Below are 27693 nucleotides of genomic sequence, written 5' to 3' on the forward strand. Positions count from 1 at the left end.
TAAAGAATAAAGTAGGGATTTATTAAAAGGCCTCCATGGTTCCACCTTGGGCAGCACAAGAGCCCAGCCAGGGCTACACCCAAGATGAACCAAAATGGGCACAAAATGGATAACCAGTCATGAGGTCTCTCACTTTTGTAAATTCTGGTCCCTTTGCATATTAGAGTTAATTGTCCAGTTATAGCTTTAGGTTATGAAGTCCCATCCTTCTTGTATTTCTCTCTTCAGTTCACGTTGTTTGTGCTCTTGGGCCTGAGATTTGGATCATTTGTCCTTGGTCCCCAGCTAGAGAGGGAATTGTTTTGTCTCCCTACTCTGTGAAGAGAGCTCACCATCCCCTCATATGAAGCTCAGCAGTACAGAACCTAAAAAATATAAAAGCTAAAACCTGAGGCATCAGCAGTATAGGAAAATGAATTTCTGATAGCTTTGCTCTGAGAGACATCTAATGCTTGGAAGATATGCGCAAAGTTTTGTATATTCTCCGGTTCTTCAGGCTGGTATCACTTGGTGGACTTTCACCTCTGACACACCTCTCCACACAAGGTTAATATGCCACTTCAGTGCCAGAAGAAGGGCTGGAATCATGCCAAGGTTGCTTTGTGTGCTTCAAAAACTGCCAGTTTGGTTTTTTTTTTTTTGAGGTATTTATACTGGTCTTACTTAAAGTAGATGGTGTTCTTTCTGCCTCATGAGACTCACCAGCAGCACCATCATGAAGACTTTGCAGAGACAGTTAAAGGTGGTAAAGCTGCTAAGTTGATGTTCTTATTTGTTCTAGAATTAAAATCACAAATCTATTTCAGAATATGATGATTTTGTGAATGATTTTAAAAGAAAATAGACCAAAAAGCCCCACACCCCACTCTGCCTTACTCTGGATTAAATATATTCAAAATGAAAAGCATTTTGAATAAGGATACTGTCCATTTGAAAATTGTTTTAAATGTCCTATGTGGTCAGTGGTTTGATTTTTTAATTCAGAAGATACAAAACTCACATTTTTGTATCCTCATCAAAAGCTTTATCAGAAATTCTCCTGACAACCCTATTAGTGATACATATGCAATCATCATCACACTGTATTTAATTGGGACAGATACAAGAGGCATAGCTGTTTCCATGAGAGTTTCCAGCTAAATTACATTTTTGATTGACTTACTTGAGTGGCAAATCTCCATTAGTCAGTTATATACTACATGCTGTGCTATCACTCTCAGGAAAGCAAAAACTCCATTAAGCATTACTAAAGCTCTCTATCAAACAGGTTTTTTCAATTGCATTCATTGCATAATTTCTATTTGAATATTCCCCCATTAAAAAAAAAAAAAACCCCAAACAAACCAACCAAACAAAAAACCCACCAGAACTCAATAGTCTTTACTCTTTAAAGTATTATAGCAAAGAACTCAATAGTCTTTACTCTTTAAAGTATTATAGTAAATGTCACTCTTTTTAATAAATAGTTTGCTCAAGTATTTTTCAAGTGTTACACAAATAAATAGTCTTCTTTTAATACTTGCAACTAATCTATGTTAGTTTACAAGTAATAATTCTGCTAAAATGAGAAGAAAGAAGATTGGATTACAAGTCCCTTTCCAAAAGAGCCAAATGTGTATATATGGAAAAGCATTAAAAAGATGAACTTTATATTAAAGTAAGCAGTATCAGTACATTTACCATATAAATACACTCCTAAGCCCATTCTTTGGCGAATGGTTACTGAAAAGACTGAAAAAGATCCATATCAAGTTAATGAATTCCACTCTGCTGACTTACAGAAAAGAATTTAAAATAGAAAAATCTATATATATTATTCCCAACTGCTTATTAGATAGACTTATCTATAATATATATGTTAGGCACAAATTACATTAAAATAACATTTACAGAACTGCAAAGGAAAAGTTTCACAAGTTAGACAATGGGAGGGGGGAATGAAAAAAATCAAGGTTGGCTGAGTAACCTCAGCTCACCCCTTTAGCACAGGCAGTATTTTCTGATCTTTATATAAACACATGACATAGCAAATGTTTATTATACCACAGCAAACGTTGGAAGCCAGTGCAGAAGAGCAATAGTAGGAAGTTGGGAGACATGGAGCAAGGATAGATCACTGACATTCCCCTTTAAGGTGCTACCAGAGTGATGCTACAGTACAGTCCTGAAGCCAGCAGAAAATACTGCTGCTCAATTAAACCCCAGACCTGGGAATCCACCAGAGGAATTTGTGGTTTGTAATTCCCAAAGTACAACATAATTAGGTTCAGTGTAATCTGCTTAACATCATAGGTGATTCACTGCCACTGTCAAGGTTAAATAAACCCCAAAACTCCCAGAAGAGTGGTGGCAAATCAGAGGTTAAAAGGTGGGGGGCTTAGAAACACAAAGCAAAGGTTTCAAAGTGTTGATGAATTTTTTTTTGAGGATCATGTTCACCAATTTGCTGAGAGAGAAAACTAATGTCTCTGGGCAAAAGGACTTTAAATTGGCAAGAAAGAATAAAGTCCTCAGGAAGGGGACAGGAAGAAACAGGAAAAACAAAAACCAAACAAAAACAAGCAGCCACTACACAAGAAAATCAGTAAGATGTATCAATCAAAGAAAAAACAGAGGGCACCAAAATGGGATTCAGCAGGCAGGTAATTTAAGAGTGTTTCTAGATAGTGGCAAGAAAGATAAAATGCAAAACTCAGCAAAATGAAATAATGAGAAATAACGAGAATCATATGAGGCTACATGAATTAAAATGTTCCAGTGAATCAAAATGTTCTGTTTGGGACAATAACAGGAAAACTCAGAAAACCTTACTGTGGGTTAAAACTAAATAATTGAAATGTTAGCAGAGGAAAAGCCCATGAGACAGAGGAGTGACTACTACATATGTACACACAGGAGGCATCCCCTACTCCAAGGTAACCATTGAAATAGGAAGGGAAATTATCTCTTTAAATCTCTGGGTGTAAATAAGAGCAGAGAGACAAAGAAAGGTTTCTCTAAAGATTATCAGCAAAACACACATGAGATGAAGTTCAGAAAGAGACAGCACTGAAATTAGTTGAAGAATCATTAAAAGCAATATTAATTGTAATACAGAAATTATTTTAGTAATAAGATTATACAGAGTAGAATCAATTATTCTCACATTCATTCGGCAGACCTGGTTCCTATGCACAAGACAGGGAACATCAGGATCCTGGAAAAGGAAAACTCAAGGAAAAATGCTTTTAAATGCCCTGCCCCCTGGAATACCTGTAGGTGAAATTGTAGCTTCAATGGCCTGCAAATACCTCCTGATGTCATAAATTCTGCACTTTCTGAGGCAGGAGTCTCTTGAAGGATCAAATGTTTATCTTGTTTTGTATCCAAATCCAGACAACATCTTCATGCAGCTAGACTATCTCCCATGTCCAAGCATGTAAAAGCATTTCCCACTGGAAATTAATATTTATTCCCCTAAGGTTTATCTTCATTCTAGGCAATGAAGTTTTCTAAAAACATCTAAGAATTCCTTGGCTGTGTTTTCATTGTGCTCACTTTTCTCTGCAATCAGACATATTCTTAATTTTCAAGTTAATAGCATCAATCAATGGATTTGCATTAGACCTCATTTTTTGTGACAGAATTCCACTTTAAAGTGGCCCTACACAGTGACCTGGCCACAGCCCTCTGTGAATTCAGCAAAGACCATGACCTCTTGCAGTTGTCCCTTATTGTGACCTCCTTAATTGCACATGTTAGGAGACACCAGGGAGTCAATAGCCATCAATCTCTTTACTCCATTCAGCTTTTAAGGCCACCAGAGAGTTGATTTTTACTCCTAAATCAATGACACTTAGGCATATTAAATATCTTCATAAACACAGAGCTTCATAAACAGCACTCTGACACTGAATAAATACTATTTTCTGGTGTGTTTCCTCTTGTATGTAAAGTCTGTGTAGAACAGCTGAGGGACTTAATGTATTTTTGTAGATGATCCTCAACAAAGTCATTACTTAGAGCAGATCAACAATGTTCTCTCTCTTTAGGAGTCACACTCTGATAACACTTCTGATAAAATAAGATAAATAGATGAGCTGCAGGTTGCTCCACTGGATTCATGGCTCTATCTCTGCTAGAATTTTGACCAAAATCCAAGCACTGCCAGACAGCATTTCATCTTTTCCTACCCTATCAGATCTCTTTATTGCTGTCTAATTTCTTGCATATTCATTAGGCTGAGTTCTCTCAAGAACAAACTGTAACAGAGCAGAATACTTAGTGTACTGGTTTGTTTTTTGGTTTTTTTGTAATCCTTCTACTGGGGAGAGTCACACATCAGAAGATTTGAAATTGGTGAAAATGACCTTGCACAGATCAGTCTAAGGTCTAGCTAGCTTTTCTGGAGCAATGCTGTGTGAAGAATTGTAGCAACCTACCTGGATAGCTCAAAATATTTTTATTTTTCTATTTTTTGAGGGAATGAGCCGCTGCATCTATAGAGAGATTCAATTATTATTTCTCCTTATCAGGCCTGAAGTTCTGCCACCTAATACATCATGTCTTCCTGCATCTTTGTCATGGAACAGCAGATCTCATAACGTTTCTTGACTCAGGATTTTTCATTTTGCTTTGGTGGCAGTTTTTTTACACAGAACTTGCCTATTTAAATTGGGATGCATTTTTTGGCTTGTGGAGCTCTGGTGTTGTCATGTGGTTTTACAAAAATGGAAGTGTCTCAGTTCCTAGATACCCTTACATAATAACATAATAAGTGTTCTTGTATATATATTTTTTTTTCTTCTTTTTTTTTTTTTTAATGACCTATCACCATTTATTCTATGCATAAATATGCAGAGAGCATTTGTAAACACTGAACTCAACAACACTTTCTTGTGTTTCATTCACCTTAAAATTTCTACCTAATCTGTTGCACTTCTTCAATCTGAGCTGAGGACATGACTACCTTCAATTAAGAATGAAGAATATTTTGGTTTACTCTACCTTTTTTTTACTAGGAAGATGTATAAGGAAGAAACATTCTAACATTTTTAGCAACTTTTATTTAAAGTTGTTGTGTTTTTCTGCTCCTGTTTCACCACAGCATTAATCTAAAGGCTAAGTATACTTGTTACTGTAAAGCTCTGAAATTCTTCAATGAAGAATCAAGAATATTTTGGATTACACTGCCTTTTTCACCAGTAAGATATAAGGAAGAAGCACTCTACCATTTTTTCACAACTTTTATTTAAAATTGTTGTGTTTTTCTGCTCCTATTTCACCACAGCATAAATCCAAAGGCCAAGTATACTTGTTACTGTAAAGCATTAAATCCAAATCACAAATTTAAGCTTGATATTTTAAAATAGGTAGCAATAAGAATTATTTCATGACTACCAGACTTTAGGAGACAGACTTTAGGAGATGTTGAAGATTATAAAAATAATTGTTACCTTTAAGTTAATTTGACACTTGATAGGAAAAAGTCATATTTGTAGTAGTAGGAAAAGGACTTCCTTCCTTCTGGTAAATCCCCTTTGTTCATCCTGCTCTCTGTGCCCACATGTTTCACTTCAAGCTGCTCTTCTTGACAACCAGGAAAAAAAAAAGGATTTTTAATCTGTGATCAACAGAATTTAGCTCAATATATACAGGGGCTTGCATATGTTTTCAATCTTTTAAGGAAAACCTTGAAACCAGCTAAAGAGGTCATCAAATTCAATGTTTACACTTGCTCTCTGTATATTTATGCATATAAGAAATGGTGCTAGGTTTTTAAGAAGAGCTGTTCTATTAAGCTAAACTCTCCTACACTTCACTTTGCTTAGATACCATCAGCTTTCACCTCTCTTCTCTCTTTCAAATATGTGTTGGGAGTCACATGGGATAGTACTCACTAAATTATTTCATGACATAATAATAGCAATTTAAAAGCTTTTAAAAAAGAATTTATAAAAATGTGTCTCTTTCCTAAATTCTTACTTTTTTCACAATTGTTGTGAAATCTAAATATTTTATTTCAATTTTCTCTGTAGATAAATTTTGTAGGAATTGGAATTGAAAATTGATTGGTTTTGAAATTAATTTTTTTTGAGATGCAATTTGCATATGCATTCAGTCCACTGCAACTAAAATTTTCCTTAGAGACTTTGAGTTTTTATAAACAGGAGATTTGGAGTCAAGTGTATTTATGCAACAATTTGGAGCAAGTTAAATCAGTTAAATTTTTATCCCAAAGTGGATACTATATGTCATCCTTCATGCGGTCTCTGTGAAGACAAAAAGGGAGAACAGAGGCCCTGTGTCAGCAGTAAGAAAACACCATAGTTTTTTGCAAATTTCAAACATAATTTCTACCTATCAAAAACTAAAACTGCTTCTGTTCATCCATGCCCCTGGTCCTTCTTTTGGCTCTGAGAAAAAACACCACAAATGACAGTTTTACTGTGAAGTTTCCATGAAAAAGTCTCAGAAAGGGGATTGCTTTGCATTATCCATCTACAATCCCATCGTCCTGCTTCTCCAGACACCACTTGGCTACCCTGCAATCCCTGAAGGAGAAGACTCATGGATCTATAGTGGAGAAAGCTTTATTATAACTGTCTAATGGGTGGCAATGAGGGCCATGGGATAGATGACTCACTAATCTCTTAACAAAAGATTTATGTCTCAAACACAACCACAACCACAAGCAATATATTCGAAGTGATTTACTAGCAGTGTGAAAAATGACAGCAACTAATTAAAATGAGAAGTACAATCCTGAAAGTATTCCAATAATTTCCACTCACATATATCTGGCATACAATCACAGGTAGCCACAGGGAGCATGCAGAGTGAGCACACCAAGACACGGCCACGTGTGGAAAATGGAAAACATTCCCACCTCCACACGGGCAAGTGGAGTGGAAGCAAGTTTTGTAAGCTGAGCACAAAATATACCTCTCATCAAAGGGTTGAGTACAGGAAACCTCCCCAAACAGCAATGTTGGTGTGCCTTTGTGTCATAGACATCTTTCATGAAAAATCCCAGGATTTTTCCTCCTGAGAAGCCTCAAGAACAAAATGTAAACATTGATTATCTGCTGCTCTGGAATGCAACAGGTGCATCTGTGATTGGCCCATGTTGGATGTTTGTAATTAATGGCCAATCACAGCCCAGCTGGCTCAGACAGAGAGCTGAGCCACAAACCTTTGTTATCATTCTTTGCTATTCTATTCTTAGCTAGCCTTCTGAGGAAATCCTTTCTTCTATTCTTTTAGTATAGTTTTAATGTAATATATATCATAAAATAATAAATCAAGCCTTCTGAAACATGGAGTCAGATCCTCATCTCTTCCCTCATCCTCAAATCCCTTGTGAAAACCTCACACCTTTGTTCAGTTCTCCAAACACAGGGCAAAGCAACACGAGGTGGTGATAATTGTTGTTGAGTTTGGCTTCACTTCATAACAAACCTGTTGATAAACTGCCTGGTTGTATTACAACCAAGGTATTATCTCAGTGATATGAGTCAGAGCACTTAAATAGATAATAATTTCTTTGTGACAGAATCTCACCTACTCTAATGTAGAGGTTAACTCCACAAGCCACAGCGTAAAGAATCCTGTCATTAACTGCAACAATTACAAACCACAGATCAAGCCAGACCCTGAAAGGAACTGCAAACACCTTTACAGTGAGTCCTGTTACAGTCTAAGGAAAGGGAAACAGGAATCACCAGATGAAAACTGTTAGAACAGCTATGTCAATCCATATGACACAATGTTCAAATCATGCAGAACAATTATTGTGTTATCAGACACAATATTGTGTTATCAGAGTTGTTGAAATGCTTTAAATTCTGTCACCAAAAATTTGTTTCACCACAGATTTAACTGCATACAGAATGATTGGGTTTAAGATGTTCCTTGAGTTGCATGGACCTGTAACCTACATTTAAGTATTCAGCATATATCAATAGAAGTTCATAAAACTCAGGCCTAAAATAGCAATGCTGATAAAAAAATAAATATATGGTTTTTTAAAAATTATGTTTCCCTTTCCAAACACAGTCTATGAAGGCACATATTTGTCCTTCATAAATAATTTGGGAGACTGAAACATGAGGAGGAAGAAATACTTCTGAAACCAGAAAAAAAATCATCCTATGGAAAAAAAATAAATATGAAGATAATTGCCTGTAAGAGGAATGTCTTTAATTTCTGCAGCAGTGAAGTTCCTCAACAGAATGGAATAATATTCAGAGGATCTTTGATCTTTTTATAAAAAGGATGGGGTGACGTTGCTGAGAGCAGAACAGACTTGATGACACTTAGCCGGTCTGTCCAGCTGATGTTAAAATAAAACCAACTTAAAAAAAAAATGGAGACTACTCTTTTAAGAGGACCACAAGGAAAATAAAATGTTAAACAAATTGTTCATGAATAAATAAAATATTGTGCAGAGGAGTAATTTAAGTCCTGTATAATCCAGGCTGAGTTAGCACTTTCATTTTGAAATGTCTGTGGTCAGCTTTAGAAGGAAAACCCTCAGCACATTTTGGGCCAAACACAAAATTATTGTGCTTTTCCTCTTCTTCTAACACTGACCCTTGGTGTTTTCAGGATATGTTGGTACCATATTTTCCACAATTCATTTTGATTAATGTTCACATTATCAGATACCTGTCCTTCAGATAAAATTTTGTCACTGGTTATTTTATTCATGACAAAGTCTCTTCATCTGCCTGGAAACACTGAAGTCACACTGATGTCCAGTAAAATTTCTGGATGTGGCTGCCACGTTGATACCTCTCCACACTGACTAAATTAATTCAGTATTCTTCTAATAGTTGCAAACATTAGGTCCCTTGAAAACTATCTGAAAGAAATGTTCATTCATTTAGTTGGGTCTTTTCACAGTGCATTAACTTACAGGGGTTGTTGAGGGTGTGATGCTTAAAAATAAGACTGTATGAAAATATCAACTTTTGACTAATCATTAACATCTTTTCAGCCCAAAGTTTATGCCAACAGTAAACTGGGGTCATAATCATGAGCTCAAACACATCTTCATAATATATTACACATTTCAGCAGAACCTAAGGAAGTAATAAAGTACTTAAAAGTGGTTGCATTCTCTTTCATTGGCTCAAAACTACTGCCTACTATAGAATTTTGTGCTATGCACTTTCTTCTCTTCTTCTTCTCAGTCTCAGAAAAAAAAACCCACAAAAAAAAAACAACAAAAAAATCCAAATGAAAAATACCCCCCACCCCCAAAAACCCTCAAAACAAAACAACAAAAACAACAAAAAATCCCAAAAATGACAGCAACAAAAAAATCCCAACCAAACCAAAAATCCTGAAAAACATAATTTCTGGACTAAAAATTCCTTTCTTTTCCAACCTTCAAACTTCTCAGATTTGTCCATGAGCCACAAGTGCTCAGTTGGATGTTAAATACCAGTCTATGTGCTTAAAATAAAATATTGCTTAAAGTCAACAAGGTGTCATTCAGATATATTCCAATATCTTTCAGTATAGCAGAGGTTCTCAGATATATTCCAATATCTTTCAGTGTAGCAGAGGTTCTACCTATTTAAGCTAGAAGTGGGTTTGTTTGCACGGCAAAAAATTATCAGCATCACAGCATTACTCACCAGTGACTGAAGAGTGCAATTCTTTTTCCTTCTGAGAGTTCACAGCTTGTTGTTGTCATTAAAGCTTAAGTTTCATTAAAGAGTGGTCTTAATTTCCAGGTATTTTTTAAAAATAGCGCTCGCAACATTTGCATTATTCTTCAGAAAAGTTCCTAGTTAATTGAGTCATCTCATACTTGGGTCCTCTGGCCCCCATTTGGTAATATTTTAAAGCAAATATGTGTTGAAGAAAAGGTTCACTAAGTCATTTCCTTGGTAACATAATTTCTAATGATTCATATAATCACGCATATCTTTTTAAATATATTCTGAGCAATAAACCATGATTGAAATTAAGTAAAATACACTCTTAAGGTTGATTTAATCTCTTTTACTAAATAACCATTAAAAATAAAATTCTCTCCCAGGATGCTCAAGTCAAAATGACAAACATGATAATAAACATTTGGTAATAAAAATAAATTAAAAATCAAAGCTTTATGATGTATTTTCCTATCAAAATGAAAGTGGCAAATTGAAAACAATAACGATGCTCATCCACAGTTACAGTTCCAGCAGAACACTTCAGAGTTTGATTTACAATTAGCAGCAGCTTGAAAATGAGCCGTAATTTTACATTTTAAACTGCTACTGCTCAATCCATCAAGTATTAAAATCTTGATGTTGATTGATGGCATTCTCTCACGCTGTTTCTCTTGATGAAGCTGCACAGAAACTGAAGCAACAATATTCACCATGCTAGGAGTTTGCACACCTCCTCTGTTCCCAGTTCAGTTGTTACCACTGTGTTTATGTGCAACAGGTATTTTTTTGGTGGTTTGACAAATTTTAGTATCTTCACCAGGATACAAGTATAGGTCACAAACTTCAGTGGCTTTCAAGCTGATATTGGTACATGTTTTTCCAGCAGCTGGAAGAAGTGGGCTGAATACAACCAGCAATCAGTTTTCCAGCTGCCATGCTGGTTCCTAAGAAGCTGCAGTGACCCAGAGATACAATTTGGTTTTCTTATGGAAGCTTCACTGCCATGACAGGACTCAGGGACTAAGATCCCTTGGAGTTTTTATCCCTGATGCACAGTGAAGGGACAAAACCAGTAAAATATTGCCCGGTCCAAGCAATTTCCCTAGTGGCATTTCAGGTTCACTCCTCCTGCTCAGTTTGTCTCAGTTTTTGAGGTTTCACCTCCCATCCAAACTGCTGTTGCAGTGGGTTATACAAACTCTGCATGTTTTATTCACACTGACCCACTTGCTCTTAGCACCATACCTTATAATGGCCACAGGAAGAGCCTAAACTGCCTTTCCATGCTTTTTCACTTATTATTATTATTAGCTTCCATCTGGGTTTGTAGAGTGGCAAAAAGAAACTAGAAATTAGAAAATATGCATATCCTGAAAATAGTACCTGTAACATCAGTTCAGACTCTAAGCAATGCAGTTTCCTTTAATTTGCAGAAAAACAGTGAACCATAAACCTTTTTTACTGCTATTTCTTTTAAATGTGGATATCACCGAAAACATTTCCAGCTTGGATATTTCAAAAAACACCCAGTCCAGTTCATAAACTTTTGACCTGTGGGGATGACTAGGACTAAAAACTTTCTTCCATGAATATTTTCTGGAATTTTTAATGCATAAGAATAACAGGCACAGACACTCCTATTAAATAACAAAAATACAAATTAAAAAAAAGAAAAGACTACTTATAAATATCACCATAGTTGCAGGCTATTTCATACCTTCATTCTTTAATACTAAATAACATCTAGGTGCTAAGCTCTCCTAAAAAAGACACAGTTATTTGAATTGGAAAAAACACATGATTTTTTGCCATATGTAATATTATGTAAAACTGAACTTCATGTGGAATATTTAATTATAATATTTTATAGTTTTAATAAAATTTTAAATGCATTTAACGATAGGCAGAAATGCCATTCTATCTTAAATATTATTTACTCATTTGAAGTGGCACTCCTAGACTATAAAAAATAATTAAAGTATAAAACCAAATTAGTAAATATTACACAGGCTATTATACAAACTGACAAATTGATTTTGTGCATTATATTGTGACTGGATTAATTAGTATAAAATAAACAATTAAACTGTTAATGGCTCTGGAAAGATTTTATTTTATTTTGAGCCAGTTCCAAATCTTCAAGAAATGTGAACATCACCTTCAGTGGATGGCTGATAAGATCTTTCATGCTTTGAAAACAGCTCTTGTAAAAATTTTCAAAGGAATGATCCAGGTCTTAAAGTGGGAATATGGAATGGCTGTGACTAAACAAACAAGAAAACACCTTCAGGGCTTAAATCGGCTACACCCTTTTGTTTGAAGTGACAAGGCCTATCATTAAGAAGAAAAATTTTGCTTCTCCAGCACAACAGACACACCAACAATGCATTCTCCCTTTTTCTTCCCTCCTGTTATTACCTTTTCAAGTATAATTGATTTCACACATTTCTGAGGAGCCTGACTTGAAAGCCGTTTGTTTCCCCAATAACACGCCCAGCCCTGAACACATCTGATGAAAGTATTTCACATCCCCAACCACTGCTCTGTCTCTCTAGCAAGTTTTTCCTTCAGTAAAATGCTTCCTAATATAAAGATTTCTTTATGCTGTTTCAGGGTAAATATCTATCTATACACATATATTGTTTTCCTCCTTTAATTTATCACCGTTTCCTAATCTTTCTCAAAGAAACAAAAAAGGAAATGGCTGTTAATTGCTGGGAGAAAATCTGATTTGCAGCATGCACACAGAAGTTACATAGAGTCCGGTAAGGCCCTAAAACTTGCACTGAGAGACTTTTTAAAGGGCTTTACAATTATTCATGTTCTCTGAGTTAGAGGCATGGGAGAAATACTGACAGGATATTCTCAAGAGGTCAAAACAACAATAAAAACTTTAGTGTCAACTTTAGAAAATCAGAAAACTTTGGCAAAAAGTTGCTCTAAAAGAGCAGCATTCAATCTACATAAAACATTTCTCAAAGCATTAACTTGACCCATTCAACTGGGCAAATTCTAAGCCTGTTTGATTTTAAGTTACTTAAAAGTTCTGAGGAGAAAGAATTAGAAGAAGAAAGAGAGAAGGACAGAAAAGATATAGAAAAGAACAAATATAGCTAGCAGTCCTGGTTCCAGCAGTGTTCAGCTGATAGAAATTCCAAGAGGAGGTAGGGTCAAGACATATGGTCACAACTTTCTATTTCTAATATTCCATAAGTGTACTACAAGAATTCTATCAAAAGAAAAAAAAAGAAAAGAGGGGGGATAGGGGGGAGAAAGCAGTTTCAAAACCTAGACAAAAATGGAAAGAAAACATAGGAAACTAAAAGTCCTCCAAATAGAAAAAATATGCAATCAGAGCTGCACACGGGTATGGATGATTGCCTGGAAAACCCTGGTGGCAGTAGGGAGGACACTGTAGCACGAGTTGCCCATGTAAGGAATAAAAATACTCTTATGAAGTATTGAGCATGGCCTGAAATCCATGTGTGAACAGCCTGACGGGTTCTAATGCTCAATTTCCCTTTATTAGCAGCATATCTGGACATACAATAAGGGTTAAACCCATCAGCAGGCAATAACTGACACAGGCAGTAACACATGCATGCAGTATCATGTGCTAAAAACACATGCTGCCTCAGAACTCAATAGCCAGGTGGATTTTGGTGTTCTAAAAATGCCTAAATTTGTGTCTCCACATGCATTCAGCGGTGCCTTGTGAAGGCTAACCTAGAACAGAGACTAGACAGAGCTAAAGAATAAAGTAGGGTTTTATTAGGAGGCTTCAATAGATCCACCTTGGGTAGCACAAGAGCCCAGCCAAAATGAACCCAAAATGGTAACGAAAAATGGACAACTGGTCATGGAGTCTCACACTTTTATAAGTTCTGGTCCATTTGCATACTGGAGTTTGAAATAGGAGTCTCCTTGAGCCAGGTCTCATAAGATCTTTGAGATCTATTTCACACCCACGATCGCTCAGCTACCTTAGAAGGCATAAAATCAGCAGGATGGCTTCTGTGGCAGTGTTGGAAACAAAAAGGTTTTAATAAAAGGCAAAATAACAAAACTCTTTACAGAGAAAAAACAATTCAGGTGCAAGAGGCCCTCCTGCCCCTGGTAAAACATCTCACAAAAGCAATTAGTTTCTTTGTTCTATTCTTTTTCTGGTAAATTGCTCAGGTGGGACTTTTTTTGTCTCCTGTCCAATTGGCTATCCTTAAGTTTGAGGTGAAGTCTCCCAGGCCTATGAGATGCCTTATTCACCTAACTGGGGAGAGAAATTTCTGGGCTTCTTTCCTTTTTAAGGGGACAAAGCATAGTTTTGTCACTCTGTCAACAGGGACCACATTCCTATAGGAGTTAATTGTCCAATTATAGCCTTAGGTTATTAAGTTTCATCCTTGCTTTTCTCTCTTCAGTTCACCATGCTTTGTGCTGAAATTTGGATCATTTGTCCTTGGTCCCCAGCTAGAGAAGGAATTATTTTGTCTTCCTGCTCTGTGAAGAGAGCTCACCATCCCTTAATATGAAGCTCAGACCTACACACTAGAGCAGAACAGAATCTGTAAAAATATAAAATCTAAAACTTGAGGCAGAAACTCTGGGCTGTGCGTTCAGGATGATGCTGGTGAGCCGCAAGTCGTGGGCTAAGACAGGCAGACATCTGCCAGCCATGGAACGAGGGACAAAAGGTGATTCTGACAGGAAGAATGCAGGACCTGCATCCATTCCCTCTCACCATCCCCAGAAACAAGAGTGAAACAGCCAGCTAGACCCCTGGGGAGCAGAACAAAGCAAGAAATGTGACAAAACCACAAGACATGAGAAAGAAAAGCCGAGGCTGTCAAGAATATGACAGAGCCTGCAACTGGACTGAGAAAGCTCCAGAGAAATTACAAATCTAAATACTACAGGGCAAGCAAAGCAAAGAAGGAGTTGTTAAATGCTTCCAAAATGCAGATGAGATCAAGAAATCCCCAAGGAACAGCAGGTGCTTTTACAAAAAGCAGAAGCTTTTACTAAAAAAAAAACCAAACAAAACAAACCTAAATTAATAATGTCCATGTAACTGATGAGAAAAAAAAGTAGGTTGATATGAAGCATTCTGACTTTAAATTTGTGAAATAAGCATTTTATCGCTACCCACAAATTCCTCTGAGTCAAAAACTTATTCTGTAAATTATCTACTGATGACACTGAGACTGAAAGCCATCCAATCATCCTTGCTCCCCTGTCATGAGAGGGGAGACATCCTATGTGACATATCCAGCCATACAATCAAGATATCTATCAAGAACTTTAATAAAGCAAAATATTAAATGCCATTTTGTAATCAAGAAATTAGTGTTTATGCTTGTCTACCCATTTGTCAATGTGCACTTTCATTTACTCTTTTTTTTCCTCTCTAGCATCTGTCTTCTTTCATTCCTTTTAGCTGCTTAATTTCACTGAAAATAAGGATTTTTCCCTTTAAACAAAAAGCCAAAAAGCAACTGTTTTCTGCTTTTTTCATTTTGTTAAACCTCATAATCCTTTTCCCTGTGTTAACCACTTTGCCACCAAAATGACTTTGTCTGATATTCTTCCTTTGCAATAGTTCAAATCAGATGATCTTTTGGAAAAAATTACCTCTCATAATGGTATGTATTAGTTCATTACCTCATCTCTCCCAGTTATATTATCCTGCCACAAGATACACAGTGACTTTTGAACTTTGAGATTTTTCCAGCCCTACAGGAGCTGATGATCAGAGGATTTTTGCTTTGTCTTCCTTTGCATTAAATCAGAATAGATTTAGCATCATCTTGACCTGGAGATTGAATTGAACCATTAGCTAAAATTGAATGCTTCTAGAAAATATGTAAAATAGTGTAGTGATATATAATGTAATGGACTCTTTTGAAAGCTCTTCCATATAATTGTGCAGATGTTAAGGAGGTTATTTACTGTGCCTCAGACTTTCATTTTATTTGTTTTTTTATGAAAGCTTCCAGATAAATTCATACAAATTGTAGGGAAACTTTTTTTTAAAAAAAACCCCAAGATTTGCAATCAGCAAATTGCCAATGACAGTTCAGCATACTTAAACAAATGAAGTAGCTAATTTTCTTTCCAAAATCCATTGATTTCCAAGATTTTTTACCTCAATTAATACTGATAAAAGTATACCTTCTCCATACATATATTTTTACTTCATAGACTTCTCAAGCAGCACTTTAAAAAAACATTACTAAGAAAAAAGCATAAAGTATGTTGCATTCTGTAGAAGACACCAATTTACATGCCTGACCTATGATTAAGTATTTCATTAGTGTCTCATTCCTCACTCATGGGAGGAAGCTTTTAATTTTTTTTTTTTTTTTTTTTTTTTTTTTTTTTTTTTTTTTTTTTTTTTTTTGCTGGCAGCTGTGATCAGGTGAAAATGCTTCTTGCACAAATCATGAACACCATTAACCTAAACTGCCAGTTCCTGGGAAAATTTGTACAAAGAAAGTTTCCCTTCAAATTTGATCCATAAAACTGAAACAGACTTGTAAGAGACTGGACTACCTGTTGCTTGTCATAAGGATAAATCATTTGAATTAAAGTCTCTTGCTTTTAGTTACATTATTTTCAGCTCTGATTCTTCTCTAATTCAAAGTCAATTGTGTTTCCTGGCAGGCAAAAATAGCTTTTTCCCTCTGAAGTGCCTTATACTTGAGCATAAAAAACAATAGTTCATTTGGTTTGAAAATGAGATCATTGTCTCCATGGCCTGATAATAGAATAACTTGTGCAAATAACACATTTTTTGAGCTACAGAAGTGAATCAGATCTTGAAGTCTGACTTCAAATCTTGAAGTCCTTCTGGACAAGCTTGAGTCTTGTGTCCTGTTTCCCACCTCCTCCTCTCAGCGAAGAAGAATTTCATTCTTCACCTTAGCATAACCCAGGATCCACCAGAATCTCTTTTTCCCCCTACATCTCCTGATATTAAAATACTGCAAGTACACCAATAGAAAAAAGCCAGCTGAGAAAAAAACCCCACTAAAATATTGTTTGTAACAAAGACTAGTAAATTTGGTAATACAAATACAACCTATTTTGCTTACCAGATGCTAAAAAGCTGGAAATACCTCCAAAGCCACCTTACAGCTTATATTTTTTATGTGTCCTGTTGGAAATTGCTTTCATTTTTCCAAAGGTTTCTGATATTTTAACAGCAGACACCTTTTCATATCTATTTGCATGTTCTAAGTCAAACCAAGGGCTGAAGCTGTATCCAAAAGATCTCTTTTCAGCTGTTTGAAATTACTACTCTGAGCTAAATTCAATGTTCTACCAACAACCTGGTTTTTAAAACTATTTTCAAAATATAATTTTAGCTATTGACTTCAGCCTGTCCTTTTTTCTTTCTCTGTGTCCTGTTCTTTCTTTAAATCTGCCACCCATTCTATCTCAAAAGCTGAAAATTAACTGAGAGACAACTGCTTAAAAACAGTAATAATTGTATAGTTTACATTTAGCAGTGATTACCCATTGCCTTCTCACAGTCAAATCAGACTGGAGTTTGTTTCTTGTCAATGCTTGCTCCTTCTGAAAACCTACATTTCCAGCTGTGAAATAACAAATATCAATGTTCTTCTCTATCTCCTGAATTTTCCAGGACTTTCAGATGTGAAAATTAAATATTGTGTGTCTGCAGACTCTCATTAAGGGGTTTTTTTGGTTTTATTTTTTTTTTAGTAACTAGTTATGGAGAGCTTAATGTCAACATAAGTACGGAGGGAAGAGGAAGGGAATAGATAAAGTGTGGAAAGAGATCAGTTCTGAACAGCTCCAATATTCAATAATCTTCTAGTTTTGCAGGTAATATTCGAATCTTCAGTACCTAGGTTAACATAAAACATCCCTGATTAGCTTGAAAAATACATTGATCTCATTTTTAACACGTTCTTACCTTTTCTTACCTATTCATTCAGGGTTGGTGGTCAAAGATGTCTGCTGCAATCACCTGTGTGTTCTCCCATGGACTGTCCCCATACCCATCACGCCCAAAACTACACATCCTCTTAATTTTCATCTCCTTTCAGTTTCTACATATATTTTTTTAAGAAAGTCCATGTGAGAGTATTTAGCTGTGAAAGCTGCTGCATTTTAACACACAAAAATCACCCTCTAAGACTAGGCAATGATGTATTTGCAACTACCTTTATAAAAAGAAGTCTTTTAATACCTAACTTAGAAATGCAGCAAGATTTCCAATACTTCAGCTTTAAAACTTTTTGTTTGTTTGTTTTGGGTTTTTTTTTTTTTTTTTGCTTCTTTGTTTCCTTTCCCCCAGTATTTCCTAATTGTACATATTGTAATAGTCTACAGTGTTTCCTAACTGGCAAAATTATGTTTAATTCAGGAAAGTGCTTTCAGGAGGTGATCATCAAATAATTAAAATCATTATCCCGTCCCTGTATTTGTCTAAGAAATGTTCCTGTACATTTTTTACCTGCATTTTAGGTACTTTTTTAGCAAGTAAAATTGCCTACAAAGTAAGCAAACTCCCTGTAAATGTTCATCATCCCTCATTTTAGCTGTTGCTTAAGGTGTCTTTGAGGAATTGATAGGAACTGCTGTCAGTAACAGAAATATTGGTTTTCTAAATAAAATTCAATTTCACTTCCTAGAGTTGAAAATGAAAATAAAACCTGTTCCTTTCAAAGAAATTATTTTTTTACTGTGCTAAGATGTAACCTCCAGAGCCACTGCTGTGAATCCTTTTTTATCCAAAAAGGAGTTAATCAGCTTTACATAGAAAGTGACAGCAAGTGACAGTGTGGTGTGGTGATGAAATCCTAACTTTGTCTTACACTGTTCCATCAGAGCACCTTCCCACACAGGTACAGGGGTACACCAGCTGCATTTCCAAATCCATCACCACATATTGGTACATAATCACCCTCCAGCCCCTGTAGCTCCAAAGCAACATGAATTTTGCAACATTAATTATGGCTGATAAATATAATGTGAGAAAAATGCTTGAATGCAATAGTTATTAGCACATTTCTATCTGAAATCAGCACATACTTCCATATTTATAAAAATCAAGATGCAATAATTGAATGTATTTTTAATGGTGTTTGGGAGAAAACATGTCATTTTTCTTTATCATTTTACTTATTTCACACATAAAATTAAATCTAAAATGAAGTCTCAAAAATCATTGACTTAAAAACACCAAGGACTCAAAAAGAATCTTTTACTGAGAAGAAATTCTGAGTTTTGACTTGAGTAGGACTTGAGTGGGAAGGGGTTATTTATTTCAATAGCTAGAGAATATCCATAAAGCTCCAAGGAAGTTAATAAGGATTATAACAGTTCTCACTCTTTCTTCACACCACTTCAAAAATCTGCAAATAAAAATGAGGATAAGATATTTGCTGTTAGGAATCTGGAATTCAAATAGACCAGAAGAGGCATCAGTACTAAGCCATTAACATTAATACTTGTACAGCAGCTATGATCTTGGCTTTTTAAATGGGACACACCTCCAGGCAGATTTTAAAAAGAATTCTGAAACCAGAAGCACAATTAGCCCAGGGTCAACAGCCTAAATTATGACTCAGTCCAGGGACATCAGATCATAAACCAATATCTCTGACAAAAAGAAGAAAAGCAGAATTAAGCAGGCTGCATATAGGCAAAGAAAGACGTAATGAGTAGTAATAATGCCTTAGCCTAAGTTTGAAGAGGAAGATAAATTAAAAACTATGATACAAGAGCCCTGTGTTTATAATATTGCTATATTCTTCTGGGGAAAAAATATTAAAAAAATTAAGCAAGGACTGTGGTTTTTAATGTCTGGTAACTGTGAACCTTAGTGATCTGATTCCATGTTCAGACTTTATAGCTACAGATTCTCATAGATAACTTTGCCCATATCAACAAAGACTTCATAAAACATATACCAAACATACAATATTAATCTGAAGGGAATAAGTTCACTGTAGCATGAATAAATAATGCTTTGTCAAAGGTTGGGTTTGAGACAACCTTAATGAAAGAATGGCAGAAAGGCTTGGATTGGAAGGGACCTCAAACATCATCCTAGTTGCAATCTTCCCTCCATGGGCAGGGATGTCACCCAGGAGATCAGGTTGCTCAGAGCCCCATCCAGCCTGGCCTTGGGATGGGGATGAGGAAACCTTTTTATTTTTTTTTTTTTTAAGGAAAATTGGGTCATTTTAAAGAGAAACATGTCCAAATGTGAAGAGGCACAATCTGATGCAGTGACTTTTGTCTGCCTCCGTCACCTCAGCTGCCATCTCTGAGGAAGGGAAACTGCAGAACCCTCTTGAGTACCAGGTATCATCTGCCAGCCAGACACCATGCTGCTCCCACTTGAAGTCCTCTCCTAGGCTAAGGGACCACGGGAGCAGTAGGCATTGCAAAGCCTAGAGGATTTCCTTTTTCACTCCACAGAAATACGACAGCCTTCCACATTAAATAAGTGTTGTGGTTACCAATTTCCTTCGGTTTTGAACTTGCCTTAAGCTGCTATTAGTGAATTATTTCCTTCTTTGACAGTTTGCTGACATCTTGCTAGCATAGCATGGGTGAAGTCATCACTAAATTCCCTTCTCAAGACTCACTGTAAACTCGATGGGAAAGTAAACACTTTGCACAATGGGTTTTTTTGCTTGTGCATTCCTCCAGTTGCTTTTGCAACACAAGCAGCTTTGCTCAGCAGCAAATCCTATTCAAGTAGTTATTGTGATTGCCTGCACTAACATGAGACACTCATTTAAGAAGATTACAAAATAATGATGAAATTGCAGCATTACTACATTGTAAATCTCATCAGTGAGGATAGAGAGAAGCTCTCAGAAAGTAACTGATTATTATTTCAAGTTTCTCCATTCCTATTATCTGACTTCTTTGAACATAAGGAAACTAAAGACATTGATATTTTGAACTTAATTAAATATTCCAGAGGTAGTTGTATGTAATGCCTGTATTGTAGTTTAGCTTCACCCCAGAGTTAACAAATGAATAGCAGGTGATTAAAATGCTGTTTATTGTTACAGTAACTTTTTTCATAAGCATCTATGTTGGCATTTTAAACCACCTTGTGAAATCAGGGCAGCATCAGCTTGTGCACTGGGCATTTTTGTACCACTTGAACTATTTAAAGTGCTTAAAGCTCTGAAGCATCTATCTGCTGAAAGACTCAGTAAGATATCCACTACTTTAAAATTATATTGTTAACAAATATTCAGCTAAACAAAGTCAAGAGTGCAGATTGATTGCTATAATCAGGCTGGGGAGGCACCAGATCTAGAAAATTTAAATGCCGGATTGCTTTTACTGCTTATCTGAGAGGCTCAGTTTCAGGCAAAATTGAAGGCTACTGGAATTACCTAAAACTTCAGTCCCATCACAGAAACAAACTGGCTGATCTTGTTGTAGGACACCTGACTCCCTGCAGATAATCTCAGAAAAATATTTCCCTTTTCTTGCCCCTAATTGCATACCTTGAGGGGTTTGTACCTTTGTGTGCCATACTGTGGCCATGTGCTCTGCAATGAAATTGGGAATGCTGGCTGCCTCCAGAACAGAGCAGTGCATCATTAAAAAATGAGCAGCTGCTCTTCTCAGCTTGGATGTATTGGCACTTTTTACATCTCTGGCATCCTAACAGTGTTGTGAGTTACTGAGAGTAGTCAGTGCCCTCACTTGGCCTGAACACCTTTTTTGAAGCAGTTTATATAATCAACAGAGCAATTCATGCCCATATTCACAAGTGGTTCACACAGCCAGGCTCTCACTCAAAGTATTAGAAAGCACATTATCATATGTATAAGGTTCTATGCACAGCTATTCTATACACATCCATACCTAGATATGTCTTAATTTAACATGCTTTCTGGAAAGGAGAAATATATATCTTACAGAGAGAATCAAACATAGATATGTTTCAATATAAAACAATTTCTGAGATATGTTTTAATATAAAACACTTTCTGAAAAGGACGAACCTGAGCAAGTGAAATCTTTCTCCTACTCAAGTTATTAGTAAATAACCTCAAACGTACATGAAGCTTGGGACAAAACAAGAAAGATTATTTTCACAATTAAACTTAGGCAAGGAGCTTTTGGGGGTGATATTTTTGGTGAAGCTAGTGGATAACAAATTGTAGTTGACAACGAGTAGCTATAACCCACTACCTTTGCCTCTGCTTTGTTCCTTAAAGCAAAGTAGGTACTTCAAGGACAGGAGTATGCATGAAAAACTGCATGTCTTACATGCAGACAGATGAATAAAATTAAAAAAAAAAAAAAAATCTAGTTCTCATTTATCAGGAATACTCTAGCCACAAATAGAGCTCTATTTGAGCTACCTGTTCAGGTGAGTTATCTTGAAAGGATTTTTACATTTACAATTAGCTGAGAGCTGGGTTGCATCTCTCTTGTGGGTAAGGCAGCTGGCAGGAGCATATCTTTGTACTCCCACTGCACTGCAAGTATCTCTGCCCCAAGACATTCTGGGCTTGCAAAATACACAACTGTTATTAGCAACTATTGACCTAATTTGTTAAACTTTAAATTTGTTCATCTTTAGGAAAGATTCTGGTGGAAGAAGGTACATTTTCATACTCCTCACTGCAGCTTGCCCACACAGAAGTTCACCTTATTTCCATCCAGAAAGGAAAGAGTGATTTTGATGTGATCATCAGTGTCAGAAGAGACCCTAAAGACCACTTTGTTCCAACCCCCCTTGCCATGGACAGGGACATTTTCCACTAGACCAGGTTGCTCAGAGCCCCACCCAACCCAGCCTTGGACATTTCCAGGGATGGGGCATCCAGAGCTTCCATGGGCAATCTGTCCCAGGGCCTCTCCAGCCACACAGCAAAAAATTTCTTCCCAATATCTAATCTAAACATATTCTCTTTCCTCTTAAAGCCATTTCCCCTCTTTCTATTCCATTCCCCCTTGTCATATCATGGACAGGAGAGAGTTGCAGGGATCAGCAAGAAACCCTGTCAAGAATTTGTTTTTATTGTAAGGCATATCCTCATTCTCAAATTCTTGGTCTGGTGATCCTATTCTAATCATTCTAATTTTTAAGTAATTTGAGAGATCTCTATTGCTTGAAAATATGCTTTTATTACAGCTTTTATAGCCAAATGTTAAAACATCTGAACTTCTTTGAGGGGAAAAAACCAACAACTTAGTGTTGTAGTTAGAGTATGCTGTGTTTAAAAGAAGCATTTTCCCCTAAATGTAAATGTTTTACTTTTGAAAAACAAAGTGAAGATAAACATTATTGAGCTTTCAGATTTCAAATGGCTTTTGGCAGATGACATATGTTCCCCAAAAGCATACTTTGGGGACTTGGGCCTTGACAGAAGAAAAGCACTAAAAGGATAAGCAACCAAGAGATATATTCCATCTCTCCTCCCAGTAATGCTATAATTCGTAGCATTTACAACAAAAACAACAACAAATGAGTATTCACAAAGCAACAGCTGTCCTTCTCTTCAAACTACTCTTAAAGATTATCTCTGTCATGATGTTTACAAAACTTGACAATGGTTAGGCAGATGATATTCTCCAATTGCTTATTACTTGTGCCAAAGATGAGAATAATTTCATTCCTAAAAAGAGTTTCTTTTATCTCCTTTTTATATTTGTCTTGGTGAATAGAGGTTATGTTTTCCTCTATGTTCCAAACAGGTAATAATGATAGAGATCCTAGATGTCATCAATATTAAAGAAAAAGGAAAGAATATCATGTTTATTTTTCTACTGGAGCCCAAGTTTTCAGTTACAGACCATTATGGGCAGCAAATGACTCCTGCATTTATGCTAGGTAATCATTTACTCCAATAAACTATGAAATTACATCTAATCATTTCTCTTAGGTAACTATATAATTTTTAAAAAATCTGATATGTGAAATCAGATTTAAATGTCAAGTTGAAAGAAATCCACCAAGCATATCACTCAAGGTAGCACAGGAAGACTAACATAAAACATTTAAATAAAATAAAATACCGCCGAACAAAACCAAATCCAAACCAAAAAAGTATATCCAGCATAAATCTAGAGGTAATTTTTTAGATACAAAACAAGGGACTTTCAGGCAAATAAAGCACCCTTTAGGAGTACTGCTGAGATTCAACAATATCAAAACAGGCAGTTTTCATGAGCTGCCTTAAAATTCTTTAGCTATTGCTGTTTCTGGCACAAGTGGAATTAAACCACACTCCATATCAAGGCTGGTATGATTGCAGCTCCAGGGGTACAGGCAGCAAGATTCATCTGTCACCTTGCCTCCACCTAGTACAGATCTATGTGATAGGTGATCTCAAAATATCTCATCACACTGGATTTCTCACCACACAAACTGGGAGGAAATGTGGAGGTGAAAAAAGCTGTCCTAAAACTTCAGTGCTTCAAGAACCCTTTGAATACTAAAGAATCAGCTTCTAATTCTGCTGAAATTGTGAATTCCTCTCTCTGGGACAGTGATTTCTGACTCCCAAGAAAACAGCCCAACCCTCAGGCTGTGGGGGCATTCTCTAAGAAAACTGTGTTTCTCCAATTCTGAATGTTTGGGGGCAGAGAAGGAGGGAAAGGAAATGGAAATACATTCTCCATTCACCTAAAAACAATCCAATGATCAGATGATTCATATCAGTCAAGTGTTAGAGAGCTATATAGAGTATTCTAAAGATAAAAATCTCCTCTGAATATGTATATAAAAGCTTGAATGATTTTTTGAGTACTTCAACAACTTCAGCAGTAACCCAAGAAGCACAGGGCTGGAATTGTTCAAACAGTAGCTAATATTCAAATAACCCATCAAAACTGTATTTCCAACAGACTGGCATCATGAAAAGAATTTTGGATAAAGGGGAACAGATGAAGAGAAATAGCAAAAAGAACTCAGAGGAGCTGTCAAAGTCCCCCAGGACAGTTTTAGACAGAATTAGGACACCATTTGCAGGGAAAGTTGTTGTTATGGACACTGAAGGCTCAGCCCCAGCTCTGCATGAAGAAAGCAGTCAGAGAGGAACCTGACTGTTCAGCTCCGATCAGAATTAAATTTCCATTTATTTAGTCTCATAACTCGTGGATTCTAAATTTTAAAGTAGCAGTTCAGCCTCAGACTGGACTTTAATATTGGATACACACCCAGGTGAAAGGGAAAAGCCCTGGGGAGCACTCTTCCTGGGAAATCTGAACAAAACTGGGCTATGGAGGCACATCCAGGACACTGATATATCCTTCAGGGATGCAAGAGTTAAGGAACAACCCTCCAAGTTAAATACTGGCAGGCAGCATTGGGTAGCTGCAAGTGCAGGTAGGGAGGTGCCATCAGGGAGGTGGTAAGTGATTCTTTGGAAAAGCACTTCAGGTGGCACACAGCAGGTTCACAGCCTCAGAGTGGGGTTTCAGGGCTTATCTCAGCATCCCTGGCTGCTGAATCCCAGCTATAAATCACAGCACCGACTTGTTCCTCACTTTCCCATGAATTTGGTGAATGCTGGAGGCACTTTCTCTCCTCCACAGTCTTCATGGCCCAAAGCTTGGCCTTGTTAATCTTTGATTAGAGATAAAAAACAGCTTTAGAAGAAGGCAGATGGTTCCCAAAACAGCACAGACCGTGGTGTTGGGATATTCTTAGTGAAAGCAAAAAAAAAATTCTAAATTCTGCACCAAATAAGAGTGACATTTATAAAAATTCCACTGGGACATTAGGCCACAGATGCAGATGATTCTTTTTGCCATGAAAGGGCAATAACCTGGCATAGACTCCAAGGGGCACTTTCTTCTTAGGAAAAACCTCCAGTTCAGCTGGGCACAGTATTCTGAGAAGCTGGACCCTGACTTCTAACCACCAGCATTTCCTAATGGCTAGCTTTAGACATTTCCCCTCCCTGCTATTGCCTCTGTATCACACTCTTAGCACCTCCCTGTGCACAGTGTGAGGTTACTCAGCAACTTGAGTTATCTAAATTTCAATAGACAGTGCAGTTTCCAAGAGTTAGGGGACACAGTGACTTCAGTAGCTGGAGCTCTTTTCCAGTATTCACCATTTATTATGTAGTGATACAACAAATGTTTTGAACCATTTGCAGAGTAGGTATTATTGGCTAAGCAGTCAATGTATCAAATTACTGTGTGGAATTACTGTGGAATATACCCTGGCTTTCTGATGGAGTGGAAGTAGGAGGAGGAGAGCAAATATTTCCCTTAGTAAATACTGAGAGACTGAAGAGATATATTATAAATACACACTGAAATACAGAACACTGGAAAGTAGTAAGCAATTAAAGCCTTTACATCTCTCTATTTCTTATCTCTATCTCAGTTCTTATCTTATAAAACCTTTGAATAGAAAAGACCATTCTGAAGGCAGTAAGTGGAGTCCAAGGTAGAAAAGCGATAATAAAGTCTCTGAGAGGCACATAGGGTCCTTAGGAGTAAGGATAAAATTTAGAAATTGATACTACCTCTGAATTCTCAGCCACAAGACTCTCCACACTGCTCTAGGTGATCTAGACATGGCTCAGAACCTTGGTTCAGAACTCTGCAAAATTGCCATCTTCCTTCCAGAGAAGGGAGTTTTGCAGTGGCAACATTCTGCAGGGCACAGAGCTGAACAAAGACACTTGGTCTTTCAGAAGCAGCTGACACCTTAGGCCAGTCAGCCAGGAGTACTCACACAGATTTGATAAAATGAAGTGATGGTACAAAACCTACTTTCAACAAAAGAAAGTCATTTAGGGCAGTACTTACTATATTAATTTCCAACAGAGGTTCACTGACTAAGGGCCAGGTAGATACCTACAGCAAGCACATGCACAAAACTTAACTTTACCAAAACCCTTCTCTTCTTGAAATCTGTCTCTAAAATTACTGTGCAAAATTTGGCACAGCGACGAGTTGAACTACAACAATTATTTCCCTAAAACCAGAGCTGGCAACATGCTCTACATTGCTGGCTTGCATAAATACCTCTTCTTCAGGTGTTTTAATGCACCATTCAACAAGTCTTCACAGGCTGCTGTAAATTATTTGTGCATATTTCAGGAAGCAGCTGTTAGGTCTAGATGTAAATCACATAGCTACAGACTTCTTGGGAGAGGTGAGCACAGCTCATGCCAAGATACTTCTTGTATTAAAGAAAGGAAAGGAAATGTTAAAATAATGCTCTGGATTTGGAGCATTTTCTTTCACTGATGAGTTGGAAGTTAACAGACCAGCTCCAGCTAAAGAAACTGAGTGAAAATCATGGTGGTCAGTTTATTCTTTTTTTAAACATGCAGCCTCAGGATATGGCAAAAAAATGTTTTATTCAGAACTAATTTTAAGTTTAAAAAAAAGATAAAGGGGAAGATAGTGTCATGTATAAATAAAAATGTTAAAGACAGAAATTCACCTGTCTGATCCACATCCCAATTAGATGGGCTAACTTTGAATTTGAAAGCTGGATTTGGGTTAAAGCACAAAGGTTTTAAACCTCTTTCAAACTCATGCAAAGTTAGTCAGCTCAAGAAACAAGTTTTACCTGTTCTCCAAAGCCTTCTGGCTTTCTGGCTGAAAATCTAAACTTGGGCACTCCGGAAAAAAAAAAGAAATGTGTCATGGAATTGAGCCAAAAAACTTAATGCAAGTTCAGGCATTTAAATATACTAAGGCTGAAAAGCCACACTATACTGGTCATGAAATTCTAGCAATCTTTCACTATCTGGTTGTTCACTGCAATAAAAAAATAGCTATAAGTTTCCCAGAATAAATAATTTAAGTGTTAAGAAAACTAATGAGCCAGAATGTTGTTGAAAAAGAAGAATGTGTGTTTCAGAGAATTTATGTATGCAAAAACTTTTAAACCTGCATTTGCAAACTTTAAATAGATTTTTTAAAACCAAATTTTTTATGGAAACCTAAAATGTCTACTGCCCTATTCCTTTTCTCTCTATGATATTGACTATATCTTCTGAGCACACCAACCAGAACTTTTCTCAGTTTAGCTTTAATGACCATTAAAATAAAC

The 27693-nt window shown here is 36.5% G+C and overlaps 1 long non-coding RNA gene across 2 annotated transcripts; it reads right to left on the reverse strand.

Moving 5' to 3' along the window:
• On the reverse strand, positions 1 to 27422 carry LOC139604232 (uncharacterized). 2 transcript variants are annotated; one of them, XR_011683931.1, is made up of 3 exons: positions 27208 to 27422; positions 5436 to 5568; positions 1 to 777 (listed from the first exon to the last, which is right to left on the reverse strand). It is a non-coding gene; the product is annotated as an uncharacterized lncRNA (long non-coding RNA). The 2 variants fall into 2 exon arrangements; XR_011683930.1 differs by lacking the exon at positions 27208 to 27422 and adding an exon at positions 9627 to 10304.
• Positions 27423 to 27693: the final 271 nt, after the last annotated feature.

The sequence above is a fragment of the Agelaius tricolor genome, unplaced genomic scaffold, assembly GCF_023055355.1.
Source record: "Agelaius tricolor isolate 1412-34295 unplaced genomic scaffold, bAgeTri1.0.p SCAF_47, whole genome shotgun sequence".
In the NCBI taxonomy this organism is placed as follows: Eukaryota; Metazoa; Chordata; class Aves; order Passeriformes; family Icteridae; genus Agelaius; species Agelaius tricolor.